The 19,088-nt window shown below is 43.9% G+C and overlaps 1 long non-coding RNA gene across 1 annotated transcript; it reads left to right on the top strand.

The window, feature by feature from the left end:
* The first annotated feature begins 196 nt into the window (after positions 1-196).
* On the top strand, positions 197-11,856 carry LOC135312589 (uncharacterized). Its single transcript, XR_010372194.1, has 3 exons — positions 197-701; positions 6,327-6,467; positions 9,786-11,856. It is a non-coding gene; the product is annotated as an uncharacterized LOC135312589 (long non-coding RNA).
* The last annotated feature ends 7,232 nt before the right edge of the window (positions 11,857-19,088 follow it).

The following is a 19,088-nucleotide window of genomic DNA, read 5'->3' as shown; positions in this document are numbered from 1 at the left end:
ATTTTTCTGTCTTGGAGCTCTGGTAAATGAGATCTAGATGGAACCATTATAACAAAGCACAGCATTTGTTTCCCAAGGCCATTAGGCAGTTTACAGATTTCATCACTGGGGGAGCAGAGCTGGCTGTTTAACCATCTGCAGAGCTGCTGAGGTGCCTGCCCCTGTTTCTGCTGGGCTTGAGGGCAGAGTCCAGAGGGCTGTGAGCTCCCACTTAGGTCCCTGCTCACCATTGCTGCCACTCAGTTGCTCTTGACAGTGAGTGTGGGTCCCTAACCAGCCTCTGGAAACATGCAGTTTTAGAGACATAGATTTTAAACTCCATCATCTCCATGCACCCATGGGAGTTTTGCACCTTCTGCTCCAGCCAGCCTCACTGGCTCACACCGATGGAAAAACAGGGGCCAGCTTGTGTTTTCACGGTTCCTTGTGGTGCCCGCAGCCCCCTGCGCCCCTGCAGAGGCGCGAGGTGCCCTCTCCTGCTCTGCCTCTCGGTTCACAAGACCTGGACGTGAAGATGGCGACCGCTCTGACTCGCCCCGCGCGGTTCAAAGGCAGGCAGTTCGCAGGGGAGCTGATTTTCTTTCTCTTGCACCACGGCCATTGTGCGAGTGTCAAAGGAGCATCCCTCTCATCTCTCAGATTGATGGCATCATCTAGGACTTCCAGCATAGACAAGATAAACTAAAGGCTTCTGCAGACAGGTATGTAACTGTGGAGACAGCAGCGCTGCAGAAGAGGCCTCCGATCAGGGGAATGTTTGTCCCACAGTCGACTCTGGCATAGCGGTCACCTTTGACATGCCTTGCTGAATAGGAGTTTGTTTTCTAATTTCCATGGTTCAGCCGTAGGCCATGCAAAGTAAATACAAGTAAACGGGCAACAGTGGGTTCAAAGGAACATAAGACAAGTATTTGCCCCCTCAGAAGACAGTTTGGGTAGTGTTCACATGTGAATCAATCTGGTTTGGGTCTTTGAAGTGATTTTGGTTAAGAAGAGTGGGGCAGAGTACTGAAAATTGGTGGGGTCAACGAAAGATTACCCATCTTTCGGGGCATACTCTGGAGGTGAACTGCCGGCATGCTGCTGCAGAGCTGCCAGTGGTGCTGTCGCGCAGGTATGAACTCCTGAATCATTTAACAAGAGAGGCAAGAGGCCTCCCCTGGCACCAGCACCAAGCCCAGGCAGCCCAGGAGAGGGATGCTGTCAGGTCAGTGCTTGCCACCATGTCCATGTTTCAGGGCTTTTCCCTTACCCTGACTGGCTTTGCGGGCACATCTCTGAATGTGACAGTGCTTTGTCATTAGGCATAGGTCAGTTCAGTGGGTTTAAGTGACTTCAACCTGTACTTAAAGAGCTTCACTCCCTGTCTGGATGCACCAGTACAAGTTGTCAGTCTTTTCCACACAATCCAGGATGGAAACAAACTTAGGTGGCAGAAACTGAGACTTGTGGTTTTGGAAAATGTCCTTTTGCAGGTTGCTTGAGTTGCAAAGAGAAGCCTGTGCCAGGGGCTTTAGGCTGTTTCCAGCTCAACACAGCACCCAGAGTGGCTGCCCTGTGAAGGGCTGTTTTCCTTGGCCTGTTTGTTGTTGGTTTGGTTTTAAACAAGTGCCTTATTTTCCTTCTGTTGGCTTTGAAGGAATAAAAACCACAAGTACTGTAATGAATGTTTCCTTAAGTGTTACAGTGATACCACCATGCATATCCCATCAAAACATTGCCTGGTTAGGAAGCTTGTCTTGTCGAGGCTCTACCTTCCCCTGGCACCTTAAGGCTTTTACCATTATATGCAGCTTTCTTTCTGCTAATGCACAGCATATCCTCTTCCGGGAGACAATCTGATATTTTTAGCAATTTGTGATCTGATTGGTGATCTGATTGCCACTCTTCTCCTAAAGTTAAGTGCGTGCTAATCCTATACATAAGACTATTTGTCAACATGAGTGACAAGTGTGGGATGAGACAAAAATGTGGATCCCAAGTGTGGCTGGTCAGTGATCATTACAGATTTCACAGTGCAACATGTAAAATGACTTCAGGGAAGATGACAAGTAGGCTCATTTCTAACTTGTCTATAGTAATTATTTATTTCCTGTCCTTACTAGCTAAGTAGAGACTGTGTTAAAACTGATACTGTTTAAAATTACAGATTTAAAAAAGATTTTAATATCTTTTAGGATAAAAGCAATTGCCTGAACAAAATAAATCCGTGCTTTAAAATAGGTGGATTCTTCGGAAATCTGCAAGTGAGAAAAGTTTCCATAGCTGTTCATCATTGTGCCTTGCAGAGTCATAAGGAAAAGTAGAGGCTAATCAAGGAGAAAATGTGCTGTTTTTGCATGCAGGGAAACTCAGTGTGTGAATGAAGGTGTCACAGAGCAGGCAGGTGCAATTTCATAGTAGAGCTCCTGAAATCCTCCTGAAAAAGCCTCGCTGTAGCCATTCACTTATTCATAGTTAGCTTCACTCCCCTCCAGCAGCTCTGCTAACACGGCAGGACTGAAAAGCCACTTCTGAGGTGAGGGAAAGGCACCTGGTCAATGTCTTGGCCATTTTAAAGATGAACATAAAGCTAGTGATGTCAGTCCTGAAACCCAGTTGCCATATGAAATCCTGGTAGTGCCTGACTGAGCCTGAAGCAGCGGGGCAGGAGCTGGCATAGGCACATCCCTGTAGCTACTGGGGCCAGAGCCCTGGTATCCCCATGTATGAGCCTGGCCTTCACTGTATGAGTGGAAAACCAGGTAGGGATAAGCCGGGGGAGAGGAGGGCTTCTGTGTGGCTTATCCTGGTGAAAATGCAGAGCCTTCTCCAAGAGTATTGCACCCTGCAAACCTCCCAGGAAGGCTATCTCTCAAGTCTGAGCTTAGCAAACTTATTCACACATGCACACACATGCAGATAGACCTGTATACACACACACTACTCCCCACGGCTCCTCTTGCTGTTCAGTAAGGGGGAGTGTGGGATAATGCATGGAGAAAGGCAGCAGCAACCAGAGGAAAAAGACAAGTAGGAGCAAACCAAGGTTCCTTGTGCTGCCTCCTCAGTGGCCAGGGCACAGATGTACTCCGTCTGCTGTCTCGTCCTTTGTTAACTCCATCTCCCACCCCTTTGAACGTTGTTAACTGGTTACAGAAAAGAGGGCGCTGATTGTTACCCCAAATGCTAATCCAATTACCTGGGATAATAAAGTGGCTATGTCTTTATACAACTGAGTTCAGAGCAACCACAGTTGATTGAAACAGGAGTGAAAAAAATCACAAAAACACCACCAAAACTTTTTTCCCTTCCCTGAGCCATGCATTCAGGTTCCAGCCAGCCCTAACCACTGCTCCCAGCACCTTTCTGGGACAGCCTCCTCCATAACCCATTCCCTCTCCCAGTGCAGACTCCTGACATCCCCAACTGACACAAGAAAGGGCCCAGGGAAGGAAAACAATGGCAAGGGGTACAGCACATATACCTGGGGGAGAGGGCAGCAGAAGTGACCCTGGGGTTACTGCCGAGGTGAGCCTCTTGCCGTGTGCTCGCTCCTGTGACATTTTGCTTCCAGCAACTACAGACTCCCTCGAGATGCCCAAAGCTGATATTACTGGGTGCAGAATTTAAATGCTATAAATATAATTTCTTGCCTGACATGTACAAAAGTAATTTTAATTTAGAATGGTGAGGGAACTTCTCACATGGCTAATATCACTGCTGTATGCCCATGCTTTGAAGGTGCTCCTGGGAAAACCCTTATCTCTTTTGGTAAAAACAAGCAGTGATGCATTGCTAAATAAGATTCTGTTTCAGCTGCTGATGTTCTGACCAAACCAGAATGTCAAAGCAGTTTCTGTTCTACAGCAACAATTATTTCACATGTCTCTGGAAAGGAAGTCATACATGAGGATGAGGAAAAAAGCAAAGCAGGTTGATTTATCCACTCCAAAACAACTTTGCAGAGACATTGCTGTGATGCAGCAGTACCAAAAATGTCTGATAAAGTCCCAGGCTTTCCCAGCTGAAGGAATCCAGTTCTGAAGAAAGATGAGCAGTGCATATTTATTTTGCATTTTGCTTTCTCCCAAGGAAGGAAAAATGTGAGGAGGATGCTGTTTTGGTGGAAGCTGAGGTTGCAGGAGTAATGGGAGGGCACAAAGGGTTCATTGTTGGGCCAGCAATCTGTCACGGGGAAGGCTGTCATAGGAGTCTCCAAGGGGCCAGCAATGAAACGCCGCCGCTACGTCACAGAAGGAGACTTTACCTCACCTTGGGCTGCCCAGCTCTACTCCCTGTGTGGGACCACCTGCCAGCAGTGGTGGGGCGGCCTGACCCGACACCCTAAATCACTGGCAGAGGTAGAGTGGCATGCAAGGCAAGAGGGCCTGCGGGTCGGGGAGGGAGAGAGCCAAGATTTATAGCTATACAGTATTTGTCTCTTTTGAAAATTAAATGGCATGTTAGAGAAAATAAAAGAGGGTTGATGGGAGGGGGTGAGCCCCTGCACAGCCAGTTCAGCCTTCAGGGCTGAGTGGACGGATGGTTTAAGTACAGCAATTAAGTTATTGTGGTGGAGGGAGAGAGCTGCACCAAGAAGGGCACACTCAGTTTTTGCAGGGCTCCGGTAGAGCTCCTGTCCTGAAGCCAGTCACCTATGAGGCAGCGTGCCGAGGCTATTTGTGACCGTCCTGTCCACCAGGTGCCTGCAGCACGGGTAGGGATGGCAGCCTGCACCCACCAATGCTCCGGCCCTCGGAGCATCTTTGCTGGGCTCAGCTGCTAGCTGCCTGTGGGGACACAAGCCCTTGGGCTTCACCAGTGAAAGAGGCTGAATCAGTGAAGAAGCAGTGTTTGCAAAGACAATGAAAGCTTTGGGTTTTTCATCAATACCTGCACAACTGGCATTTTGGTGGCTTGTGGGGAAGGATTTGGTGGTGATTTACTTTGGTAAAACACATTTGTCCCCTGGGATGGGAAACAAAGTACCAGGCAAGAAGACCCTGCCGCACCTTGGAGCCCTGCCTGAATGTCCCAGGCCACCGACAGCTGGCGTAAAGCAGCACGGCTTTGCGGAGGGGCTTTGCGGAGGGCAATTCTGCAATGGCCAATTTACATCAGCTGAGGATCCAGGCTTTTGTGTCATTAAAGACATAGTAGAAAAAAATCTGTTGTGAATGAAGGAAGCTCTGGCTAAAAAGTCCCAACAAGTTAGCTCTTTATTCTTTATCAGTGAAGTCTGCACACAATGGAAACATGGACAAGGGAAATTTGCACAGCATTTAACTTAGGTCAAAAAAACAAGTAATTTGTTAAGTGGCAAGGGCACCAACGCGTGCCATGTCACGCTGGATTTTCTTTAAAAATAAAAAAAATAACAAAGTTAAACTTTCAGTCAACCTGAAAATATTTGCTTTTTATGGGGGCAGTGCGGAACGAATGGGACAGCAAATCTTTCTTCGGTTGCTCGTTTACAGAGACTGAAAAGCTCTATAGAGACAGTGGGAAAAGAAGGGAAAAGGAGGGGTTGCAGAGAGGGAGGGAGAGAGAGAGAGAAGGAGAGAGAGAAGGGAGGGAGGGAGGAAAGAAGGAAGGGAGGGAGGAAGGAAAGAAGGAAGGGAGGGAGGGAGGGAGGGAGGGAGGGAGGGAGGGAGGAAGGGAGGGAGGGAGGGAGGGAGGGAGGGAGGGAGGGAGGGAGGGAGGGAGGGAGGGAGGGAGGGAGGGAGGGAGGGAGGAAGGAAGGAAGGAAGGAAGGAAGGAAGGAAGGAAGGAAGGAAGGAAGGAAGGAAGGAAGGAAGGAAGGAAGGAAGGAAGGAAGGAAGGAAGGAAGGAAGGAAGGAAGGAAGGAAGGAAGGAAGGAAGGAAGGAAGGAAGGAAGGAAGGAAGGAAGGAAGGAAGGAAGGAAGGAAGGAAGGAAGGAAGGAAGGAAGGAAGGAAGGAAGGAAGGAAGGAAGGAAGGAAGGAAGGAAGGAAGGAAGGAAGGAAGGAAGGAAGGAAGGAAGGAAGGAAGGAAGGAAGGAAGGAAGGAAGGAAGGAAGGAAGGAAGGAAGGAAGGAAGGAAGGAAGGAAGGAAGGAAGGAAGGAAGGAAGGAAGGAAGGAAGGAAGGAAGGAAGGAAGGAAGGAAGGAAGGAAGGAAGGAAGGAAGGAAGGAAGGAAGGAAGGAAGGAAGGAAGGAAGGAAGGAAGGAAGGAAGGAAGGAAGGAAAAAAATGATAAGAGCTCTGAGGTTCTTTGCTGATACGATGTTATCAAAGATAGTTTAAAAGTATACCAGGCGAAGAAAGCAAACTCTTTGGACTACTTGGTGCATTTCTCACTGATGACTAGAAAAGGATCTCTTGCAGAAACAGAGACTGCAGGAAAATACTCCAATCAGGAACCCAGATGGAATAGGAAACGTGAAGTCTCCCCTGGAAGGAAAGCAGAAGCTGCCCAGAGTGAAGAGGGAAACCCTGATGCCCGTGTTGTAGCATGAAAACTTACAGGTATAAATTCCAGCCCTTAAATGACAGGCATTCATTCTCTCTCATTTTTCCGGTTTAGCTGATTTGCTCATGTTTGGAAAATATTACAAATGAATGACTTGTGAACTCTCAGGGGAATTGTTGACTGGTCAATGGAAATGCATTGTTTTACTGAACTCATCTGAACTTGTATAAAAGGGGAACCATCAAAATAGATATTCTCATGTTTTGCTGTTATTTTTCCCTCTTCTGGTACTATTCTACAGAACGGAAAGTTTTCCCTTTCCCTTTTAAATATGCATTCTCTGATCCTTGTCATCAGTAATCTGGTTTCTGAGCTTACTTTGGATTTCTCCTCCAGTTTCTCAGAATTTTTTCATCCTGTCCCTTTTACTGACAGGAGACCCTTGTTCAACCAGCAGACATCTATTTATTTACATTTTCAATTTCATTCTTCCCCTTCCCTTTCTGAATGCAAGTTCAGAAAGCCAGACAGCTCTTACTACCTACCTATCAGAATGTGAAAGCCCATTTAATCTGCGCTTGCCATCCAGAATCACTGTATTTTAAGCTAGCAAGGGTGTATCTCTCTTTTTCCATCTCTCTCCATCTATCTATCTGTCTCTATACGTAATACACATATGCACATTCCCAGTGCTTTTGAAATGTCTTTCATCTTATGAATTACTGCCCAAAATGAGGAATCAAAACAACACTGTGGTGTATCCTTGCACTGCCTTTTGCTCACACTCTGACACAGAGGAGCATGCACAAACACACACACACACATACAGATACAGCCCTGTGGGGAAAGCAGGAATGCGGGCGAGTTTTGACCTCCAGTGTCCACACAATGAGCCACGGACGATGCAGAAGGTTGGCTGCTTCTATACAGACCTGCTTTTGTGCTCTTGTCCAGGGCTTGATCCTTGTAGCCCTGTGTGCTCAGTAGATGCCAGAGAGATAGATGTGATCTGTTAGCCTCATCCAGCGCCGGCAGCTGAGCCATTTTCACACAGGCAGGCAGGTATGGCAAAGCCTGGGTAACAGATGAGAACCCATGGGGAGCTCTTGACTATGGAGAATGAAAAATCAAAAGAAACCATATTGGACACAGATACAAAAGGAGTCCCCTGTTCCTTTTTCTATCCCCCTTGTTTCTTTTCTCCTCTTCCTTACCAGGCTGTAATGAATGTGGAAAACTGCTTCCCCCCTCAAAGTATTTGAGGACATATAGATTCCAGATGCTATTCTATGCAAATACTTCCACCCTTCCCTGCCCAGCGGCACCCTAACTTAACCCTTCTGCCTAGCTGTTTGCTGCCTGTCACTTTCCATGCTGTGGTAGGAAAGAAAAAAAGTATCTTTAAAACTCCCCCTTAATCATTATTCTCAAAGGAGAGCTTTACACCCTACATAGTGCATTTGGGCTCAGCACAGCCGGAGGCACAAAGCAGCAGTTAACACATTTCTGGCATTGAAGTTAGTTTGGTGTTTTAATCATGTAACATCATGAAAAAAGAAAGGTTAATTCCTAATAATGTTAACACTCTGAGCTCTCTCTTGAAATCACTGTTTGTAGCATGTCCAGAGTCAGACATTTGGTCCAGTGAAAACAGTCTGTAGAAGACTTTTAGCATAAATGCATGCAATTTAAAAGGAATTAAAGGAGCATACATAAAGCACAGGAACCTTAAGGATCTGTTCCTTGGACAGCTGTGAGTCTTTTGTCTCCCACTGGTAGTTTTGTGAGCCTTGCTTCATACCAGCCATAACCTAAAATATTTTTGCTTGGTAGCTAATACAGGAATGATTGCTTTACTCGTAGTGACTGCCACTTACATATGAGCCTTCCAAAAGCCTTTTCTGTATCTGAAAAGAAAACAGAAATGTGGAGAGCATCTCTGGAGAGCATAGGAATAGCTAATTTTGCTGAAATGACTTTTCTTTCCAAAGAAAAAGAAACGCCTCTCCTCAAATTTTATCTCCTGAGACTCTTCTACCTCCTAAAATTGCTTTCATGGGCTTCCTATTTATAATCCCTTAGCTCGTGAGCATGTCTATATGGATGTACATACCCCAGGATCACCCTAACGACAGCAGCAGTGCAGCTTTAAGGTTTTGATCAGTATGAACTAAAATTTGATTTAATCCCTTCCTGAACTCAAAAATGGATCACTTAGTTTTGTTGTGACAGATTGATGGTAAGATTTGAGAGAGTACCGTAAGAGAGGGAGGTCTCAGGCGTGAGCACAGAAGGCTCAGACATTCAGACATTTATTGATAGAGGGCCAGATACATTCTCCTCCGCCAAATAAATACACTTTTTGCATGGCTTTCGCACAGTGTGATTCCCATCAACAACCCTCTCTGCATCTGGTTGTGTGCTAATGGGATACTTATGAGGCTGTTTTGTTAGTATTTCATTAGGCTTTCCAGGGTTTCCTTAAGTTGCAGGGTATATTCTGCTCCATGAAATGTTTTATCTAATTTGCATTTGAGGTTCTGCATAGAGGTGACCTGGACTCTCTGTATTGATTTGCACTAGACGTTATGAACCCTACTTTGATCATACAATGCAAAAGCGTCTTAAAAGTGGGCGTTCTTGCCCCTTTGGTTGTAACCTTTTATTTACAATATTTCTAAATGAAACTACTGAATCAAGAAAATATGCTAAGCAATTGACTAAGTCTTGTGTTGAAATAGTTTCCCCTGCTTCCATGACTGGTGGAAGAGGACTAGGGATGCTCATCAGATTTTCCAAACAAGTTTGTTCCTTCCTGTTTCAAGCAATCAGCTGAATGGCAGTGAACACCATAGTTCCATTTATTTACATCTTTATTTTAGCTTGCATGGATAAAGATTAATTTTTAATCTGTTACAACTCTGAAGTTCCTTAAAGTGAAGCTCTGGTTTTTACTCTCCTCACATTGATGGTGTGATGCTACATTAAGAACTTTATGTGACTGTGAGAGGTGGTAAGCATTTTATGTGTTCTCAGTTATGCTGGTTTTGTTTAAGAAGCAGCTGGTAGGAATCCTCTGAAGGTCGGCAAACTTGAAGATGAACTGAAGCAGTGAAAATTAACTGAGGGGCTTAAAAAACCCCCAGAGCTTGGCTACACACCTAGCACAACTTTCAGCCTGTGCTGGACTTAGTCCAAACCCAGAATTTCACCAATTTTGCTGATTTACAGCTTCTACTAACCTGATGTCTGCCTCAGAGCTCATGGGAGTCCTGTCTTTCTGTTGACTACAGCAAAGCATTCTGAGAAAAAGTAATCTCCTTTCCCTAAGACACCCATTCTCTTTGACCTTTATTTCTGTGGTGACTTACCAGGCTCCAGTCCTGCTGGGCTTCCTGACGCGAACTGACAAACAGAAGCATGAAAGCAGCGGAGGCATCACAATGCCACCTGAATGCCTCTTCTCAGCCACAGAGCTGTGCCAGTCTTGCTTTGGTTTTTGTTCCACTGGCCATGAAGGGTAACAGAAACAGACTGTGAAGACCAGTAGTAGTATCCTTGGTGACTTGAATTTGGTTGTGAGGTATAAAAAGGTGAGAATTCTCCTATAATTCCTCAAGAAACAACTTGCTCTGCACTTAATGAAAGTAGAACAGAGCCCACCCCATCACAGGTGCAACCAGACAAAAACATTAGGGGTAAATAGTCTCTTCTAGCTAGAAGATGGAGAAGGGTCATCTCATCTGTTTCCTCCATACAAATCCTTCTTCTTTTACATTTGTGCTCTAAAAAAAACATGCTTTGGGGGTGGGGCATATTGTACATGTGACATTGTTGTATGTGCTTATATGTGTCAGAGTTTGCTAACATTTAAACTTCCTCCAGAAACCATGTTTCTCTCAACACAGGGGAGGTGTTCCTCCGTGTCATGAATGCCTTTTTCTTATCTCCACTTTGAATCCTTCAATGAGAGCTTATTGTGCTCCTCAGTAATCTCAGTGTTTGTCCTGTTCAGGTTTCTGTATCTCAAAACAGCCTCCGTATGCTCTCGATACCTTCATTTGGTGTCCAGGCTCCCTGCCGTGGGATATCTGTGTCCTTCCAAGCTGCAACTCCTTTCTCTTCAGAGACCCCCTCATGCCCTCTTTCTGATTTGGATTTGGGATTTAGTTTATCATGCTTCTCAGACTTCTGGAAATAGCCTAAACTCAGAAATATCTCAGCCCTTACTGACTGCCTTGACGACCCAAACTGGTAAAAAAGCTGTCTTTCCAACAAACTTCAGTGCTGAAGTTATCACAGCAAGGCCTTCCCTGGGTCTGCTGTTTTCTAGTGGCAAAGATGAGAAATCTCAGAGACTGGGATCTTGGTAGAAGTAACAGAGACAGCTCATCATTAAAAAAAAGGTTGTTCACCAGATTCAGTTCATAAATGAGGGACCCCCAAATACTGTGGCATAAGGACTCAGTGTTCTAGATGTTGCTGGTGTAACAATTCTTTCCAGAAGATGGGTGGGTCAATAAGTAAAGTGGAACTTAAGTAAGACATATGAAAAACATTTAAAACAGTCACTAATCTGAAAGCCATAGAGCAGAAGGTGTTGGACCTAGGAAATGGCTGCGGTAAAATATCTTATATCTGCATCTGGTAAACTGGTGGAAACGATGTGGAGGATTTTGACATTTGCAATGGTGGATTCATGCTTATGAGAACTTTTATATTGTCTTTGGAAACAGATGTGGAACTCCATGGAATAAAATGGATCTTCATAGCTTTCCCAAAGTACAAGAACTAGAGGATCCCAGCCTGGGAGTGGTCCAGTGCACAGATATTCAATATGCATAAGGGGCAGTGTGTTCCACTGAAATGAAATCCACGGACCTTAAATACAAAGTAGTACGTATGAGAAGCTTTATTGGAAATCTAACTGCTTATGGAAGAAGCTCATTGAAACCTTCTCAGAATGTTTCAGTTTTTATGAGATGGCAATTCACAGATACAAAAATGGTCCAGCTCATATCATCATTTGAATGTGTCAACATCATAAAAAATAATGGAGAGCTCCTTGATCTAATATAGTCAGACTTTCCATATGGCCTGGCATAAAATGTTATGAAAGAATCTGAGAATTAGGAATGAAAAATATTGCTGAGAGACAGGAAACAAAGAATAAATGACATTTTGTCATTGTGACACAAGCTAACGATAGTCTTTTCCAAGGTTACGCGCATTATGTTTCACGTTGTAAAGCTAGTTGGAGAAATAGTGGTGCTGGGACTAAATAGTTCCCCGCAAACTAAAATGTCTCACAAAATGTGATCAACTAAACGTGGAAAAAATCTGGAGAAAGAAAAGGTCTGCCATTGTTCCATTTGAATGATTGGGAAATAAAATACCTTGTATTTGAATAGATTTTCTTTAAAAAAAATAAAGATTTGCCTTGAAATGCTATGTTGTGCCATATTATGCCTCATAACTAGAAAAAACAAATCTAAAATGGAAACTTAGTCATATTTCTGTAGATGAAGTATTTTAGGTAAACCCAATGATTCTTCTTCTATGATTTTCCTTTGTAGATAATTTCAAACTAAACACCCATGCAAAACAACACATACCATGCTGGCAAAAGAGCTGTGGTGCCAAGAAAAGCTTATTAAAGGAAAAATTATACGTATTAGAGGACAAATATCAATGTGCAGCTGCAGTCAAAGAATTAAGATACAATGAAAAAATGACAGGAATAGTATCAAGACCAACACTGGAACCTGTTTTTATAACAAAATAAATGACAAGGAGATAAAGAAGCCTGGGATTGCCTGTTTTAGAAGGATAAATGATAAAGGAAAAGTAGGAAATGCCAACCACAACCAATAACAGACTAGATGGAGCTGGTGTGTGATCTGGCATGGTATTTCCAGAGTGGCAAAGCCCAAGCAAGTAGCTCAGTAAGACCTGCCTTACAGAGACAGCATGACTTTGAACCATGGCTGGGATTTGAGGATTTGGGTTTTAGAAACCCCTGGTGTTATTTCTGCAAGCTGCTGACAGGGGGCAGGTCTGCTGGAGGGAAGAACTGGTTTATGAAGAGGTGAGATTGGGTCCTCAATGAAAAACATACAGATGACAGAGGAGGACATTGCTGGCTTTTTCAGATGCTGAGTTGGTCGCCCGTGCATCTCAGCTCCTTCAGTCCCTGAAGCACCATCACAGGCCAGCTCTGCCTGACAGTGCTGCCATCCTGATGGCTTTGATGAGTGCTAAGTGCGCTCTAAAACAAAAAGCAGCATTGGTAGATTTAAAACAGGAGATTGATTACTGACATATTTTACTGTTAACAGCTCACTTTCTCTCCCTTTCCTGCCTATAGCTCCACTGCAGAATAACTTGGATGTGCATTGCCATATCAACATCTACATATAAAGGAGGGGCAATGTTCTTCTTCATGATGGAGTGGCTAAAAAGAGCTGAAACTCTAGGTTAAATTCACCTGCTGGGCAAATTCCCTTTTAAAATCTGCAAAATAGCAGCAACAAAAAGTTCTTGTAACTCATCAGCATAGGGTGCAGTTTAATTACAGGCTTGGGACTAATTACAAGAGAAAAATTAGAATGTTCCTTTTAGGAAGCATGAGCTCTCCCTTTGGGATTCACAGGAGTGTTTGTAGTGTTTAGGAAGGCTTCTGATTTAACGCCCAAGAAGTGAGGGGTTCGTTTGTCAGTGTTGCACTGACACATAAAAGGTCGCTCTCTTCCTTAGTCCAGTGATAGTCCAAGATGCCTCTGCAACCAAAGTGCATTCAGAGTTTGATATAAGCTCTGTGTAAGACTGATAACATTTTCCTGATTTTCCGTATTTTACCTCTAGTTCAGAGCAAACTGAGGTCCTGTGCATGCAGGTTGGCTTGCCCCACCAGTTAGGGAAGGGAAAACACAATCATGGGCAATCGTTGTTCCCAGCTCCGCAGAGCACACACGGAAAATCATGTCCTGAGTGGAGCAATGCATGTTCTGCATGGTCTCATCTATGGGCCAGGCAAAGTAATTTAATTTTACTCAGACCCCAGACATCACTGTTATTATTTATGGCATTTTGATCTGTGCTTCCCCACCAGTCTATCAGCATTAAAGAAATGGTTTCTCATCATTATGTTGCCTCATGACAAGAAGGATGGTGCTGAAGTGACTGACATCACCTCTTCTTGCTCTGTGACATATGAGGTTATTTGCCCATCATATTCATTCTCCTGAAAACAAAAAATAAAAACAGCAGCTCCCATTCCAGCCCATTTTGGGAGTCTTTCCTTACCCAGGTTGTATTCTGGGCATGAACTGGATAAACTCAATCAATGCAAAAAAGGCTCATTGATGTCAAATAGATGGTTCCTAGTCCCAGATGTGTCATGCTCAGTTAGTGAATAACAGAGTGTCAAATAAAGCAATAAATCTTCTTACTTGCTGACTGCTGTGCAGGGCTGCCATGCGAAGACACTCACATGCTCACTAATTCTGTGTGATGAGTGAGGCTGGCTGCATCCCTGTCATTTCTAGAGGCCAGCAGAGAGGTGCAAATATTGAGTTGGGACAAGTGCTGGATCAGTGTCCCTTTTTTCACATCTTGAGGACATTATTGGAAATTTGACAGCAATATGCCACAGAAACCCTGTCAATTTTAAGCTTGATCTCAGTGAGGCTGTTCGTGGTGCAAGGTGGTGCCTACAGCAGGAAGAAATGGGGCAGATGGGCTGTGTGTTTGCTAAATAATTGATGTTCTCACTTCCTAGCGAATATTCATGCTGGGGGACACTGGTGTGCTCTGGGCAGAGGGTACCAACAGATAGGCCTCAGGGGTAAGCTCCAGCATGGACCACACTGAATCCTTCATCCATGTTCTGGATGAACCACATGGAAAGAAAAATGCACTCAGTATTTGGCGCCAACCAATCTTTGAGGTCTGTGTTGAACCTCTGGCTAAGAAAGCTGAGGCAGGCTAAAGGGATGATAAGTATTGACAGACCTGTGGCAGAAGCCACTGACTCACTCCCAACAAAAAGCTGACAGAAATGTCTCTGAGCAAAAGCATGAGAGCAAGGACTCTTAAATACCTTAGGGACATTTCAGTGGGAAGGCAAAAGCAAGGGATCAAACCTTAACAGGTTGTTGCACAAGCCCTGAGTCTTAAAATATTTGTTATCTCTGCCATGTGGTGATGATCTCCAATTGACAGTGGTCTGTCTGGATTCAGACTGCTGTAAACATCTGTTACCAAACTCCAAGACCTGTTGTGTTAGGACTGTGGATGGAGAGACTTCAAAGAAACCTTCTTACAACATGCAAGGACACTGGTTGTCAGAGCTGGAACCCATTAAAAAACTAGCTCTTAACCCTTTCTAGTGTAATATGCAAGCAGGTGTTCACATAGACAAGCCAGTATGAGGCACTATCAAGACGCAAAACCTGAATACTAACAACTTCCATTTATGCTTCAGCCCCTTGTGGCAGTGGGGTTTGCCTGTGTCCATGCCCATGCATGGTAGCTGACTCCACATCTTTCAGTGAAGGATGTCTGACTTGCCTCACATTACACTTTGCTCCTTTACTCAGTTTGGGTGAGTAATGCTGCACACTTGCCATCTCCCTTTTTATGTTGTCCATGCCCTGGGTCAATTTAACCTTTGGGTGTACTTGAGAAAAGAAGTAATGCTGGAGACAGAGGAGAAAACTTAGTTTTTAAGTTTACTTGAGTTGGTCAACTCCTAATGCCTCTGGGAACCCAGTAGTACCACTGGCATGAATTGTCAGCACTTGGAAATGAATGATGTCTTTTAACATGGAATAACCAGGCTGTCCAGGACCACTGTTTGAGGGCACAAGGATTTTGCTTTGAAATAGTTACTGTAGCCTCTATTCAGAAAAGCGCTTGAGTCTATGCTTCATTTTAAAGCTTTATTTTAAAAATTAGTCCAACAGGACTTCAGTGCATGCACCTAAACAGGAGCAGAAGAGGAAGCCCCAATGCCAGGAAGGGCTGTAGACAACTGCACCCTTTGGCTGGCACCGGCAGGAGTGGAGAGCTTGGGCAGCCTGCTGGTCACTTGTGACGTGTCTGGTAGATTGTGGGTGGGTTTCTGCTGTTAATGGTGGAAGAAGGAGAAGAGAGGCAGCAAGACAACACTGCAAGACTTACGTTTATCTCTTGTAAGTGTTTGCAACTTGGCTATCTGTCTGGGAAGTGGGTTTGGATTTGGGGTCCACTTCTTTCTCTTTCAGGACAGTTATGCCTGGTGAATGTGTTCTGGGCAAAGCAAGATTACTTCCTTCAACTGTTTCACCTCTGCTTTAATTTTTCTCTGAGATTAGTATCACTGTAAACAGTTCTTCAAGCCTCCAGGGTGCTGTACAGGTAGGAGTTCTATAAGGTGAGCAAGTGTGTCACTGGTATTACAGCCCTGATTCAAACATTCAGGTGTGTAAGCACAGCTTTTGTTTAAGCATGGCACTACGTCCATTACCTCCAGGATCAGGTATGTGCAGAATCAGAATCTCTATCCATAAAAGTGAAAAGGATAGTCAAAGGGGACTAGGAGCACAGTCAGGGGGCAAAGCAGAAACAGAAATCTCAGCCTCTCTTTTCTGAGCAACAGACCAAACCCCCCTGGCTTCTTTCTGAGATATTTTGTTTCCTGTGTGTCACTTAACATGGAAAATCTGATGCTATTTCACCTTACTGAAAATAAAGGGTATGTTTTGTAAATGCTGCAGCAGATCCTTTTCTTTCCTCCCCTAACTCAAATATTCAGTCTCTTTAAAGTAGGTAAAGGGGGGAAAACAGGGAAAAATGAGGAAGTGCAGCAAAGGCTTTGATTTGTCTGTGGCATAAAACTGGATTATAATGTCATTTGCTAACTGACAGATCATTTAGTGTCCTGGAAGAGTCTGTTTTCACACTGCTGAAGCTCTCACAGGGGAATTCTGTGTGGGCTTCTTATTGTCAGAGCTATTTTTCACCCAATTTGTTTCCAAATGATGTCTAACCTGAGGTCTTCCCACTGAGAGGGCTTTAAGCAATGATTAATGAGAAGTGTTTTGCCAGACCCACCTGGGGAATGGCCCATCTGCGAACTCAGGTAAGATGGAGCTGCCTACAAGGCATTGGCTTGTGAATGGCAGGCAGTTTCCCATGGCTTGAGGCATAGCTCACAGCAAAGGCAAGGTGTTCACTGTTTGCGTCTCAGTGATTCATAAAAGGACCGGAGATAAATGTCACTCACTCCATCATTAACGTCTAGTTTGAAGAAACAATCTCCCTCTCTGGGGACTGATCCCCTTCCTGTTCCATATTCAATTATATTATGCATTCAGCATATGTACAGCACCTACGTGGGACACATTTGAAGTGGCCTAAGATCGCCAGCCGTGCTAAGTCTATTTAAAGGTGGCAAGTTAAAGCAGGCATGTTTTCACACATCCACCTGGCTCTCACATACTTTCTTGTTTGAGCTACGAGCTCTCATCCCTTTCTTCCAGTGGTGGCTCTGCATGCAGCTACACATTCACCCTTACCTATATCGGCTGCATGGTAAAGCAAGTGGGAAAACTGATTTTTAGTCTATATTCATTTTGGCAATAGAGCAGTTTTGTTCTGACAGAAAATCCAATTATCCCTGACCTCCAAAATGGAGATCTTTTCAGACTTGAGCCTCTTAGTTACATATAGGGGGACAACCTTATCTTTTACTCTCCTGAGAAACTTCTCATGTGCATAACATTGCTAATAGTAAACATTAATTTCTTGGTAGCTGCCTAAAATGATCATTAAAATGCTCACATAAAAGTTAAGAAGCCCTGAAAATTTGGTTTCTCTCTGTATTTATGAGGCTGAAATCTGAGCATATTTCTTACAGAATAATTTCCCTCCCCTGATTTATGTGGAAGCTCCAGGCTCAGTCATCATCTGGAAATACATTCCTATACAGTCTGTGTCATTTAAATGCAGCATCCTACTGTCCCGTCTGTCAAGACCAAAACATAATGGGTCCAACTGTCTATGAATAAAACAGATTGTTTGTAGGGAATATTTATTGCCGATAAAGAGCAAGAGTTTATATTGGCAAAAGCCGTCCTTCTTGTAAATAGCTAGAGGCTCCGGACATTCCCTGAGTTTCAGCAGTGTTTATTCTGTTGAATGTGGATCCAAAACATTTCTCACTCATAGCTTGGCAAGATGAGTTTGACAATGGTTTTCTAACCAACTGTTGTGACACTGGCAGTGTATTTTGCCTGAAATTTCACCTGCAAAGCAATCTCCCACTTTCTTTAACTACTTCTCTTGCCAGCAACATGTTTACCATGATTTAGATGTCTATTATACGCATGAACGACTTGTCTACTTAATTTCATCAAAAAAATGAACCCTCATAAGTGGCACAGATGCTGGTATGATGGTAATCAAATTAGTTTTTGGACAGGTTTATGGCCACTTGCTGTCAGTTAAGCTCTCTTTGGCTATCTTCACTCCTAATACAGTTTTGATGGTGATTAATGGCTCCATTAATACACTGTTTGTGCTGTGATAGACACCACATTATGGTCTTGTTTGCTGACCACAGCTGATCATGTATTTTTGTAAACTCAGTTCTGAAGAAAATATTAGTCATATTTAATATGTCACCATTACATATTGTCATGCAGAGGTCACACAGGGAGACCTTGCTCTTCTACCTTCCTCACTGCAGATGAGTTTCTGTGCTGCTAAGAGAGGCAGAAGCCCCATGAAGAATGTGCTTGGATTAAATGTTCATCAAGTTTCCTCATGCTGGGAACATGCCAAGGATCTCGCTACAATGATTTTTCCTGGCTAGGCTGCCATGCTACTCGTCCTCCTTTTCTCTCTTGCATCCTTCCAACTTAATTTCTTTGTCTTGAGATCCAGGAAAGATGGGTGGGTTTTTTTTGGTTTTTTTTTTTTGGTTGTTTGGGGGTTTTGCCTCTTTTCTAGACCTCTCTTTGCTCATTTTAACATTCTCCTCTCAATTCTCTCCCTTTCACAGGCCTTTCTGAGCTATCCACAATCAACAAGTGAGTCTAGTCAAACCATTTTTAACTAATTTTCATCCATTGACACTCTACCACTAACTCTATGGAAACAGGGTAGAAACTGAAACTTCCATTGGGGGATGTAACTTAATAACATTGGTCACATTAGTGATGGACAAATTACAGCTGGAAGGAGACCATGGGAGGTAGAAAGTGCCACTGAATTTCCCACAATGCATGCTGGGACTCAGTGCAAGAGCAATGTCTGGGTGAACTTCTGATATTAAAAAAGCTGTAGCTATTTTTTAACCAAAGTGTCACTGTGAGGCAGACTTTATTTGGGCTGTAGACCCTGGCATTTTGCCATCCACCCTCACCTACCTGCATACCCACAGAAGCACACATGTATATTCTTAAACTATTCACTTGCAAATGAAATAGTACAGGGCACTGGAACAAGCCTGCAAGTTCATCTTTATTAGTCAGTGAGGAACAGGAAGAAAATTATGACCCTGGAAAGAGGCAAATGGACATATTAGAGAAATTTGCACTGAATTTTTAAAGTAGTTGAAGAAATACGGGGGCTTTGTTTTGTTTTGTTTTCCTCTGGTAATTAGGCCTAGCTTCTTTCTAGCCATATCTGAT

The sequence above is a fragment of the Phalacrocorax carbo genome, chromosome 3, assembly GCF_963921805.1.
Source record: "Phalacrocorax carbo chromosome 3, bPhaCar2.1, whole genome shotgun sequence".
NCBI lineage: Eukaryota > Metazoa > Chordata > Aves > Suliformes > Phalacrocoracidae > Phalacrocorax > Phalacrocorax carbo.
The sequence above is the reverse complement of the archived record's forward strand: the minus strand, read 5'-3'. Positions and strand labels throughout refer to the sequence as shown.